This window comes from Pipistrellus hanaki (assembly GCF_964339955.1).
Source record: "Pipistrellus hanaki genome assembly, chromosome: 4".
Lineage (NCBI taxonomy): Eukaryota > Metazoa > Chordata > Mammalia > Chiroptera > Vespertilionidae > Pipistrellus > Pipistrellus hanaki.
In genome coordinates this window covers 3,176,474-3,190,015 of record NC_140506.1, presented here as the reverse complement: position 1 = coordinate 3,190,015, position 13,542 = coordinate 3,176,474, and the positions used below count along the sequence as shown (strand labels likewise).

General features: G+C 39.2%; 1 long non-coding RNA gene across 1 annotated transcript in view; it reads left to right on the top strand.

Annotated features, from left to right (window-relative positions):
- Positions 1–5,734: 5,734 nt before the first annotated feature.
- Positions 5,735–13,542, top strand: part of LOC311621206 — an 80,684-nt gene continuing 72,876 nt past the window's right edge. The window contains exon 1 of the long non-coding RNA XR_014794797.1: positions 5,735–5,862. This is a non-coding gene — a long non-coding RNA (uncharacterized lncRNA). The remainder of the gene's footprint in view (positions 5,863–13,542) is intronic.

Sequence of the window (13,542 nt, the reverse complement as noted above, 5' to 3'; positions counted from 1 at the left end):
AGGGAAGCAGAGGCTCTGAGTGAGCTGAGTGCAGAGTGAGGTACAGCTCACAGAGGTCCCTGTGACCGTGCCGTGTGCTGGCGAAGGGAGGCAATGGCTAAGCGGGGAGAGTGTTTATTGGGGAGGCTGCAGTGGGGCTGGAAGTAAATGTGGCGCCTGCTGAATACAAAGGGAGAACGGCTCCCTGTGGCACAGATGCTCTGTCTCTGAGGCCGCCCCTTGTCAAGTGAGGAGTGACCCTAGACCCGTGGTTGGCAAACTGCGGCTCTTTGGCCCCTGGAGTGTGGCTCTTCCACAAAATACCACGGCCTGGGTGAGTCTATGTTGAAGAAGTGGCGTTAGAAGTTTACATTTAAAAAATGTGGCTCTCAAAAGAAATTTTAGTTGTTGTACTGTTGATATCTGGCTCTGTTGACTAATGAGTTTGCTGACCACCGTCCCAGAGGATACGCATATGGCTCTGTGTTCTCCAAACTCTGCAGGGTTTCCTGTAGTTGACTGGAGGAGGGGAGAGGCCCAGGTCAGGGTGTTTCTTGTCTGAGGGGAGCAAACCAGGAGCTGGCTGTCGGGCTGAGGAGGGGCTGGCGGGGTCACGCTGGCATTGTCTGGCAGCCCTGGGAAGGAATGCATGTGGCCCTCGGTTGGTCCCTTTGCAGACAGGAAAGCCCAGGCAGGACATGGTTTGTTTGCTGTTTTACCACTCCCCGCCCCCCTCAGTGTGAGAAAAGGTTATCTTCTTTGGGTTTCAAGGTTTTCTCTCCGGAAAACGCTCCCTTTGTTCTATTTATGCCGCAGGCCCAGACAAAGGCCTCAGCACCGGTGCTGAGGGAGACAGCCAGCCAGGCCCGGGCTGAGTGAGGAGCGGCCTGCAGGGGGGCTCAGGTCCTCACTGCAGACAGGGAACCGGTGGCTTCAGACTCAGACACTGAAGGTGCTGCTGCTGCCCAGGAGCCCTCACTCCGTACCTGCTCCCGTTTCACAGGAAGCAGCGAGCTGGGCTGGAGGCCGCCTGTCTGAGGGAAGCAGGGCTTCCTCCCCATTGTTCTCCTCTCGGGGCGTCAGAGGGAGGCCTGGGAAATGCGGGTGTGAGAGAGGCTGACACAATGCCGCTGGCCCCGGATTATTCTCATCCAGAGGGAAGTGCTGCTTTCAGTCTATTCCTTAGAGAAAAACAACAGGAGTGAGCTCGGTCAAGTTCAAACGTTCCCTCATAGCATATTTCATAATAGGGATACTGACCTGAGTCACAGCACTAAGGGCGCGGGCAAGGCCCCCTGGGGTGGGATAATCTGGTGCCTCTTATTCTGCGCTGATCTGGGTATTTGCAGATGGAAAAGAAGAGGTTGAAGCAGCATGTCTGTCCTGACAGCAGTAGACGGGGGGGGGGGGGGGGGGGGGGGGGGGGGTAGCATGAAGAAGAACGTGCTTGTGTGTGGTGGGGCGGGCATACCCACACGTGTGGGAGACTGTTCAGGTGCTAACAGCATACTGCTTGGGCTCCACTTTTCCCACTTATGAGCTGCAGTCCTTGGGCAAATTACTCAGCCTCCAGAAGTTTCTGTTGAATCTCTCTGAGTTTACTGCTTCCCATCTGTATAGTTGGGATAATAATCGTACAAATCTGATAAAGGTTTTTGAGTATCCGTTGAGATAATTCATGTCGCAGTCAGCTTATTGTCAGGGCTCACTGAAAGGGAATCATATGGTGAGCAAATATGTCTGCTGACGCTGACTTCATTCTTAGATGGAAGTAAGAGCATGAATGGACTGGTGTGTGTTGGATGGATTTAGTGAGCAGGGCGCTGGAAATATTATGTCTAGTAATAATTAATGTCGTTTTCTAATACTTTTTGAAATCAAATTTATTTAAACAATACAACAAAATTTAATCAACAATATAGTTGCCGTTGTTTTCTACTACTTGTGCCCAACGCTCAGGAAGCATTTTAATCCCTCTGTTGTAAAATTCTTGTGATTTTGATGCAAAAAATTCGGTCAATGCATTTTTGAGGCATTCTTCATTATTAAATTTTTTTCCAAGAAGAAAGTTTTGCAAAGAACGAAACAAATGGTAATCAGAAGGGGCAATATCAGGAGAATATGCAGGTTGAGGGAGAACTTCCCATTCCAACTGGCGCAGTTTTTCAGCAGTGATTCTTGCAGTATGCGGTCGTGCATTATCATGGTGAAGAATTACGCCCTTCCGATTAATCAGCGCGGGTTCTTTTTCTCTTAAAGCTTGGGCTAACCTTTCCAATTGGGCACTATACACTGCACTTGTAATGGTTTGGTTAGATGGTAAAAGTTCATAATGAAGAATTCCTTTAAAATTCCACCAAACACACAACATCACTTTTTTCGCATGCAAGTCAGGTTTTGGCGTGGGCTGCGGAGCCTCATTTTTGTCCAACCATTGAGGCCGCCTTTTCAAATTAACATACAGCACCCATTCTTCATCTCCGGTAACAATTTGCTCTAAAAACGGCAAACAGTTTTGACGAGAGAGGAGCGAACTGCAAATTGTGACTCTTTGATTACAGTTGTTGTCGGTCAACTCATGAGGAACCCATTTTCCAAACTTTTGGACTTTGCCAAGTGCACGCAATTGATTGGAAATTGTTTTCTGTGAACAATTTAAAGTTGTCGCAAGCTCTTGTTGGGTAATTTGAGGATTTTGCACCAAAAGAGCTTGAAGAGCTTCTTGATCAAAATTGGACACACGGCCTCGACCACTCTTGTCATCTAATAAAAAATTTCCCTCGCGAAATTTCTCAAACCAACACTGGCATTTTCTGGCGCTAACTGCATCTTGACCAAGAGCACTACAGATGTTTTTTGCAGCCTCACTTGCTTTTCTTCCTAATTGGAACTCTAAAAGCATGCAGTGCCGAATATGCTTTTCATCCGCCATCTTCTTAGCCCTAGTTTTGCCACAAAAACCAAACCAAACACAAACTTTTTCAAGCAAAACTTGTTAATTGCACTTCACACGTTCTGTAGATACCACGTGTGTGAAGGTTATGTCAATACAAGTCAACGCCAAGCAAGATTTTAAACGAATGTTAAAAAACGACATTACTTATTACTAGACCCGATACTTTTTTTTTGCTTCCTTTCCCATGATTGATTCCACTACTAATGATAATATTTCTAATAATATTGAACCCATTACATGTCAGAGTTCCAGAATATTTTCTAATAAACTTGTAACTTCAGGACAGTTTCCCATTATAGAGAGGCTGCAGAGAGAGCACAGTGTTCCCAGGTGATGCCCCAGCACCAGCCTAGGTCAAATGTAAATGTAATAACGGTTGCTAACATTCACTGAACGACCTGCCCGTCATTGTCTTATAGTATCAGACCCCCTGGCCCTTTCCCAAGTCACTATAACTACGTTCCCCAGACTCCCTCACTCATTGGCTCCTAGCAAGTTTCAGATGTAGAGGCACTGGCTGTAGACTGGAGGGCTGGAGCCAGGGTGTATCGCTCATGTTTATATGTTTCTAGTGGGATCGCCAGAAGTCTTTCTCATGGTTCCAGTTTTTTGTTTGTTTGTTTACAGAAAGCTCTAGGTCATGGGCTCTGTTAAAACTACCCCTTTCCTTTCCTTCTAGTCCTGTTGGGGGTGAGGATGGGGTGGTAGGGACCCCCTGTTCTTCTTAATTTCTGCCTTGTCTCATGGTCCCCTGTTGAAGCTTTCAGCACTTTCAACATATTTGAAAATAGATTCCCAGGGTTTGGCTTCTCTGCCTAGACCCTGTTTGTTCTGAGTACTTTACATATACAACTCTCTCATCTATACAGCACTTCTGTGAGGTATATTCACTATTATGTCCTCTATTTTAGAAATGCAGAAACCAAGGTAATAAAGAATAAGTTGCTTGTTCAAAGTCCACCAGAAAGTGGTGATCTGAGCCTAAACTTTTAAACACTAAATCAAATGGCCTCTCATTAGAATCATGTCATTCACCCTTGACTTCAAGCACATCTAACGGAAGAATTCTCCCCTGAACTCTGAGCTCAGGGTCATTGGCATCTTGCCAGATGTCTCTGGCGATGCTTCTATTTTTAGAAGGACAAGTGGCCAAAGGACTGCTTGTGTTACCCTCCATGAACCCCTAAGACCCATTTTGCTTTCTTTCTTTCATTTCCTCTACAGGCCTCCTACCAGCTCACTCACTGGGTTCTCCTGGCCCCATCATTGCACTCAATGTCTCTGGAGGTTGCCTCCTACACTAGTTTTGCCCCCTGCCTCATTCCTGCCTTTTGCCAGTTCCATTGGTGCACAAAGACAGGTCCAAGATACATTACATAGGAACATGATGTATATATTTTAATGATGAATTAAATACTTCCCAGAAGAGCGCCATCAATTTCCCAACATAACATTTTTATAAATGATGCTCTCTCCTTAGGATTCTGTGAATATACCATGTACCTTTATATTCATTTTAAGTATTTATATTAATTTCTATATTTTCATTACTATCTTCTATATTTGAAATGCCCTTTTGTCTCCTCTCTTCCTGCTGAAATTTTATCAGGAAAGGCAAGGTCTAGCTTAAATGCTATCTATTCTGGGAATCTTCCATGACTCCAACCTCCCACCCAACCCCTGACCTCTTCCCTAAATAGAGTAAATCACCTCCTGCCTTTTGGTTCCATGTCACCCTGTTATCCCTCTGATCCAGATCTTAGTGTGTGCACATCTGTCTCCCAAATAAACTTGACAGTAGAAAACATACCTTTGCTTCTATTTCTTGTCAGCTACTACATATTCGGCAAATTTTAAGGTTGAATCAGACCAAGCAGTTTTGTTGACCTTAGTCTAGCAAATTTAGGAGATTTGTTGGTAACACGGAAGCAGCATTTAGTGAATGCTTAGCAGGTAAATCTATCCTCCTTATAGATTTGGCTGTTTTCTTTGTACTTAACATATTATAAAATGGGAGGTTTGGTGATTTTCATGATGCGTTATTTGTATCCTAGAAACTAAGTTCTAACCCAAAATTGTGTGTGTGCATGTGTGTGAGGGTGTAAAATGAACAAATTTACTTGAACATCCTTTTTTCTTGTAGGCAGCTACCTGATAACGTTATTGTGGGGTAAGATGACTGAAAGGTAGTGGAATATAATTTTGGATACGTGACTAAATTTCTACAAATACTCACTGAATTAGCAATGTGTTATAAATTGGTTTATTTTTGTTCTTTCTTTATTTATGTTTATAAATTGGTTTATTTTTAATGGGAACTATTTAATGTGGAGTTTATTATTTTGGTGGTGGGAAAGAGCAACGAGTATATATAATCTTAATGTATGTACACACCAAGTTGTGCATTATATGTTGAAGATTATATATCTGACTTACCATAATAACTAATGTGAATTAGTTATATGGGTATTAAAAGGGCCATTTGCCAAGTAATTCAATGGTTTACTGAAGGCTAATATGAGTTAGTTAATCATTAAGAAGTTTACAATTTCCAGACCAACATGACCCAGTCTAGATTCATCATAGTACCAAAAAGCACTATATATTTTTTTCTTTGTTAAAATGGTGAATTTTATGGTATATAAATTATATCTCAGCTTTTAAAACCCATAACTTAATCATATTTGCAAAGTTATTTTTGCTGTGTAAGGAAACATATTCACAGGTTCCAGGGATTGAGATGTAGACATAAGTGGGGGGAGGGGTGATTATTTGCCTACCACATTTGGATTGTACAGCAGTAGCTGAAAGGCAGTCAGACCTGATGAAACTTTGCTGTCCTCATGAGCAGCAGGGCAGCCATAAAGAGCATGTGCTACAAATGAGATCAGGATGATATGCTTCTCAGCAGATGTCAGCTTGGAAAGGTAAGAATAGAAGCACACCTGCCTCTTCTTCTCTCCTACCACTCAGCTATGCTACCACAAAACGCCCTCTGTCTAAGTCATGTCTTTGTTGTAGTGTCTTTTGCCTTCAATATTTTTATTTTTTAAGTAGACTATCCTTCTTACATTCCTGATTTTTTTTTATTTTTTTTATGTTGCTGAGAAAGTTCTCCGCTACCCCAAGGTAGTTCCCTGATTTTTCTTCTATTATTTTATATCTCCTTTTAAAAAAATCAATCTGTGTGAAATTTATATCCTTCAGTAATGTGAGGTGTAGAAGTATATCTTTGTTTTCTTTTAATTGGATAGTCATTTGTGCTAACACTATTAGTTTAATAATCTATCTTTTCCTCTTAAATACCCATATATATCTCTACCTATGTCTGAACCACTCTTGTTTTCTGCTGATAGCTTTTACTTTCAAGAGTAAAAACCTAATGTATAACTTTTTTAAAGTTACATAAATAAAACATCTATGCTATTATAAACTTTGACAGTGAGCATAATTAGAAAGTAAAGAAAAAGAATTGGGCCATTTTCTTTCCCTATTATCTGTCACACTCCAATTCCTGTAGGCCTATTTGTACAGTCCAGGTCATACAATGCAAAGCACAATTGTGTGTACATGTTTTTGAGGTACTTTCATACCCAGTTGCCTATTCATGTAAACACCCACTAAAATGAACAAGTTAAAAGATGCTGAGAAGCTCCTCTGCTAAAAAAAACTACCTTTTTCTGCAGACAAGCAGGCTGGCCTGAGACAGCTACCACTGTGACAGTGATGCTCTCAGAACCCACTTACTCTGCACAGAATTTTGCTCTCTTGTATGAGGAGTTAAACGTGAAACCATTGACCTGCACCGCTGTGCTAGACACGAAAACAGGTTTGGTGGCATTGTGGGATGAAAATGCATCCCATTTCAGTACATTTTCTCGAAGTTGCTAAATATTGAGGGAGATGGGAAAGGTTTCTAAAGTCACAACTTTGAATAGAAAAAAGCAGGATCTCGTGTACTTACTCTGGAAGGGACTCTCAGGACAGAATCCATGCAGATAAGCAACTGCTGATTTAGCTCTGTCCGACATTTTTATTTTTGTTTTTGTTTTTGGTGTGTAGGCCTTTATATCATTTTTGACCATTGCTTATTTGAAAGCATAACAATTTCTCCCTGAGACTGCATGCTTTCGAGATGAATTTATCTTTCTTCATCTGAGCTCACATAAATATTTTATTCATTGAAACTGGAGTTATCATCTTGAGGGGAAGCTTACCATTGAAAAACATGGGCATTTTCTCCTTTAACCCATTTTACTGAAAGGGCTTCCAGCAATGTGGTTAGTTACGCAAGGAGCCGGAATTTGTTCTGTGCTTTGCTTTCTGTAATACTGTATGTCACAACATGGGTAGGCAGAAATAGCCAAGTTATATTAAGAATGAATGTGTCCTAAAATTCATTAGAGTAACAATTTTCTTTTTGAGATCATTTAGTTCCTTGGAACTCTTAGTAGTGTCTGTGAAGGGACTAGTCTGTATTTGGTAAATTGCTCATTATTTTGCATGGGAATGCAATACACAGTTTTCTCTTCATGGCTTTTTCTTAGACTCCATTCAAGAGGAGGTCTGCTTTCTGTATAAGCTCTTCAATAGTAACTTTATTTTTGTTCTTATGCTTTAACTGAAGCCATTTGAGTTTCCTCCCACCCAGGACCCTTTTTATTTTTCTTATCATTATAAATGAAATGACAAGAAGGAACTCATATTTGCAAAATAGAAGAAAAACACTAAGATAGGGTCATACACATAATTATAAAGCAATATTCATCTGTGTTTACCTGATTATTGACCAATGCAAAGATACCAATTACATATGTTTATTAAAATAATTCTAAAAGATAGTTTTAAAAGTATTTCTGTTTAAATCTGTTGTGCTGTCTCACACCTGTCAGAATGGGTCTCATCAACAAATCAACAAATGACAAATGTTGGTGAGGATACAGAGAAAAAGGAACCCTCATGCACTGCTGGTGGGAATACAGACTGGTGCAGCCACTGTGGAGAACAGTATGGCGTTTCCTCAAAAAAAAACGCACTAAAGATGAAACTCCCATTTGACCCAGCATTCCCACTTCCAGGACTATATCCCAAGAAAACAGAAACACCAATCAAAAAAGATATATGCATCCCTATGATCATAGCAGCACAATTTGCCATAGCTAAGATTTGGAAACAGCCTAAGTGCTCATCAGCAGATGAGTGGATTAGAAAAGTGTGGTACATCTACACAATGGAATACTACGCTGTGGTAAAAAAAAAAAAAAAAAAAAAAAAAAAAAAAAAAAAAAAGGAATCTTTACCATTTACAACAGCATGGATGGAACTGGAGAGCATTAAGCTAAGTGAAATAATCCAGTAAGAGAAAGATAAATACCAAATGATCTCACTCATTTATGGATTATAATGAATAACATAAACTGATGAACAAAAACAGATCCAGAGACAGAGGAGCATTGATCAGACCATCAAACCTCAGAGGGAAGGTAGGGGAAGGTGGGGGTAAGGGATAAAGATCAACCAAAGGACTTGTATGCATGCATATAAGCCTAACCCATGGACATAGACAACAGGGGGGTGAGGTCATGAATGGGGTAGTGAGGGGACAATGGGGTGATAAGGACGCATGTAATACCTTAATCAATAAAGAAAAAAAATAAATGGGTTATGCTGTATGTAGAGTACAGAAAGAAACATTTTCTTAGTAGTTTTAGATGCATTATCTATCAGTGATGAGCACACAGATAACAACAAGAGTGTAATAGTATGTCTGTTCAACCCTGACTCTGTTCAGAATTTCAACCATCTCAAATGTTTTCATTTGGTCAGTCAAGTGCCAAGCTCTATTGCATTTATGGATAGTGGGCATGAGTTGACTGAAGAGGTTTTCAGTCTGAGAACACCTTTCTCAGAAACGGTGATAACAGCTGGCATGAGGAATAACAAAAAGCATTTGACAGATTCTATTAGAGAAATACACCCCTGACAGTAGAGACATTCGAAGACTGGTTTCATTCAGTAATTGATATAGATCAAAGGCTGCGGAATAATGACACAGTTGCTCCTCAGAGCTGCTGTGTTAATTTTCATACAGATCATAGAAAAGGAGCATGTAGACAATAGTGTAATTTTAGTCAATGTCCAAGGCAGCTTGACACTTTTTCCAAGTTAAACATGAGTTCTAATCTTAAATAACTCTTCCCCTTGGTCATAAACATAATTTTCCACCTTATTTTAGTTGGCTTTGTTACATAGCCAAAATTGTTAATTTTCCCCAAAGTGATTCTAACACATGCACCCCATTCATAGGATTATTTTATGAATATTCTGAACATATTAAAATGTTTTCATATGAAGTTATTCCATATAACTACCATTTCTGATGTGAAAAAATTCCAACTCTTGCCACTAAAAATCAAATATTTTCTTTTATATTATTTTTTCAAGAAGTGCTTTCTCAGCTGTTTATTGCACGTAGTAATAATATGCTCATCAAACATCTATTAGAGACATTCATGGAAAAAATGATTCTGTGTTCAGTTCTATTTGCTTAGAGATTTGGGTAAAAGTTAAATTTTGCTACTTTAACTGCAATCAGGAAAATAAGTGCTCTTTTACAGATGAGTTTGTAAGGTTAGAACTATTGCTGTTTTAATGCAATTATTTAGACCAGTATTAGATTGTTTAATCTCATTATGTTCTAGTTACATCATGTATATGTAAATTCAATGTGAATTTAAATTTTATCAAAAATATACTTACCAATGAATTAAACCAATCTGCTATAGTCAAGGAGTAGCTTTATTTTCAGATTCAATCTTTTGCTGATTGAATTTTCATTTAATATCTGAGGGAAAATTAGAATTAGGTTGATAATGTTTTTCTTTATTGAAATGAAGGTCAACATGCAATATTTTGAGAGAATTTCACATAATAAATGCATCAGTTTAAAGCAATACATATATATGAGTAAAAATGTAGCAAAAAAAAAATCTGTTCATTTCATTTGAATATCACTGTTACCACCTAAATTCCCTTTGTCTATTGCATTATTTTATCTATATAACATTTCTGAGAAATAAAGGTTGAAGGGGGTAGAGTGTGCATAAACATAATTTTCTCCATTTTAGAGAAGTGGAACTGATTATATATACCTATATGTATACATATATCTATATCTACAGAGAGATATATAGATATATAGAGAGAGGTAAGTATTTAAATATATAAATTTCTATCACTGTATTTACATCCTATTGTTTCTGTCTTACAGAGAGAGACAGAGAGAGAGAAAGAGAGAGAGAGAGAGAGAGAGAGAGAGAGAGAGAGAGAGAGAGAGAAGCAGAGATTAAAATATTAGATGAAGTGTTCTATACCATACATTTCAGTCATAAAACCACACAATTCAGCCAGAACTTAATCTAAAACCCAGGTTTCTACATACTAGCTCAGAAATCTCTTTCTTACTAGTATACCCCAAATTGTGAATTTAAGTTGTGTAGGAATTGAATGAGGTAGGATAGGAACTCTAAGACTCTTGCTGCTAGACCCAGAATCCTTAATTTCTTGTCCAACTGGATCAGTGAATAATAGAAAATGGGAATAAAAAGTTGATAGTTGTAACCACCATTCCTAACCACATATGCCACATGACTTCTTATAAAGTTTCTCTGACCAACAATAAAGTCGTCAACTGTTTCTGCAGAAGACAAAGGTTGTGTCTTCCTGTGTGCTAACATTTTATGAGTCAGAAAGGAGAGAGGCCCAGGCGTGAGGGCAGCACACTGGATCCTGGAGATACAGCCCTAGCTTTTGAAAATGTTCTGGAGAGGATCTCCCTATCTTCCCTGACCCAAAGAAATGAGGAGTGCTGAACAGGTGGGAATGAGCCTTTCCTTCCCTGAGACCAATAAAACACGGAGACCAATAAAACACTGGTCTTTGGCCCAATCAGCGTGGCTCAGGGGTTGAGCGTCAACCTGAGAACCAGGAGGTCTCGCTTCAATTCCCAGTCAGGGCACATGCCTGGGTTGTGGGCTTGATCTCCAGTGTGGGGCGTGCCAATCAATGATTCTTTCTCATCACTGATGTTTCTATCTCTTTCTCCCTCTATCTACTTCTCTGATATCAATAAAAATATATTTTTAAAAACAAAAATCACTGGTCTTTGCAGCCAGGGGAGTTTGGGAACAAGCATGCTTTCTCCCGGAGCCCAGACGGGGACTGACAGCTTGCCAGGCAGCAAACTAATATTTTGCTGCAGCAGCAGCTTTGCACCAGTAACTGGACCTGACCTTAAGGTTTACAGAACCTGAGGGAAAATAGTAACACAGCTAAGGGACCTGGCAGCCAGGAAGAAAGAAGCAGCAGAAAATCTAGTAAAGGCAACTCCTTTTTAATAAGGCTGTGAGGTAGGCAAGTTTGAGGAACAGCTCTGGTGCTTTACTTTATGTCATGGGGTGCCCAGATATTTGGTCAAAGATTATTCTTGGTGTGTCTCTGAGTTTTGTTTATTTGCTTTGAAAATAACATTAAATTTAATAGAATGAGAGAAAACAAAACAAAACAAATGAAAAAATAATAAAATGAATAGACTGAGTAAAGCAGATTGCCCTCCCTCGTGTGGGTGGCTCTCATTCAATCAGTTGAAGGACAAAAAAGGTGACCCTCACCTGAGTAAGAAAGAATTTATCCTGCCAGGAATGCCTTCAATCTAGAATCTTGACTTTTTCATACCTTCAACCAAAAGACATTAGCTCTTCCTGTCTGTCTGCCTTTTAGACTGGAACTATACTTTTGGCATTTCTCTCTCTCTCTCTCTCTCTCTCTCTCTCTCTCTCTCTCTCTCTCTCTCTCTCTCTCTCTCTCCTTACATATCATTGTTTCTGTTTCTCTGAAGAACCTTGTTCAATACATGTATAACTTTCCTCTTAAATAAAAAGGACATAGTGATATTCTTAGGATAATAAAAATAATACATAAAAATAAGAATGAAAGGTGACATCACTCAAAAGAGCAAACTTAGCTTCTTTGAATGAGTCTGAGATGTTCCCTACTTATGTCATGGGAGATGTAGTTTATTTATTCTCTAATCTATTCATTAATCTACTCACTCGAAGTTCACTGAGATCACTCAGCCAGTCTGTGAGGACCGCCAGACCCCTGATATGCATGGTAGCATGAACTCTCCAGAAGCCTCCTTAAGGAGGGAGAACCTGGTGAAGAAATAGCTTTATTATTAATGTGCTGATTAATTGCTGGCCGCTTCCCTTGGTGAGAAGAACAATAATATCTCCTGGTAAACTCAGGAATCAGGAGAAATGGGAGCTGGGAGGAGAGGAGGAAATGACTACCAGTGATAAGGACTGATCAAGAAACATACAAAAGGCAGAGCCATTGTGCCCAACTCCCAGGATGCTGTGCTTTCAAGGCCATTTCACTTTGTGGTGGTGGTGGTGACCGGTAGAGAGGCCGGTGAGCACCAAAAGGCACAAATGGCCAGAACTTCTTTGTCTTTAGACCTCTGCTAATTGTAACAAACATTGAAATTGCAACAAAAACATTTGTTCTGTGAATCACTCATGCTTTCCTTTAATTAGAAAAATATGTTACATAAAATTGGATTTCCTTGAGAAAACAGTAATATAAAGGAGAGGAAAATCATAGGTACCCTAAGGCTTTTACAGCCCGTGGTCAAATAACAGGATTATTTGAACTGGAAGGGAATAGCAGCTTTTGTGGTACAGTCATTGAGAAGATACTCTTCCCCCACCATTACCCTTAGAATTGGAACATAGACCAAAAAAAATGCCCTTTTGGAAAAGTCTTCACCAAACATTATCTTTAAAATTTAGTTTAATATACTCGGGAAGTGAGCCTAGGATAAAGTCAACACCTTCAGGTAATTTGGGCAATTCAAGGAGAAAAAGAACTAATCAAATTAAAATTGAGTTTTAATTTTTTCAGATCTATGTATTGATTTTCTATAGTATTTAGGTTTTGAATTACATGCAGCTATGGATAACTAGTTGTCTTTTCCCCAGGTAGGCTCATTATTGATTTCGGGACTTGCGTTGGATTGAAGAGTGTACAAGTATTAATTGGTCTAGCTTGAGAAGAATGACGAGTATTGTGGAAGATGGTCATAATTATAGATGATCATAAATTTTCTTTGATTTTTCTTGATAATAAAGAAAATGCAATGTAACAATAGTAACTATTAAAGGAGCCGTACATACAGATAATGGCAGATTTGGGTTGAATACAATTTAGTAATACTTGTGTATTAAAATATTTGTAAAATTGTCTTCTTTCTGATAAGCATGTGTTTAATTTTTAAACATCAGATAAATTACTTCCAATTTTAGTGATGATCAGAAAAAATTAATGAGAAGCATTTCAGTTGGAATGTCATACAAACCCAAACCATATTGCTGTGCTTTTATTTTTGTTTTTGTTTTGTTTTGTTAGTGGTTTTTTAAAATATCTGATATATTCTGGAGGTACAATTGTTCAGTTACCTAAATTGTGCCTTCCACTACATAAATGAATATAACCAAGGGATGGCATAGATGAGAAGGGGAAAGAAAGAGAGTAATCTCAAAGGAACA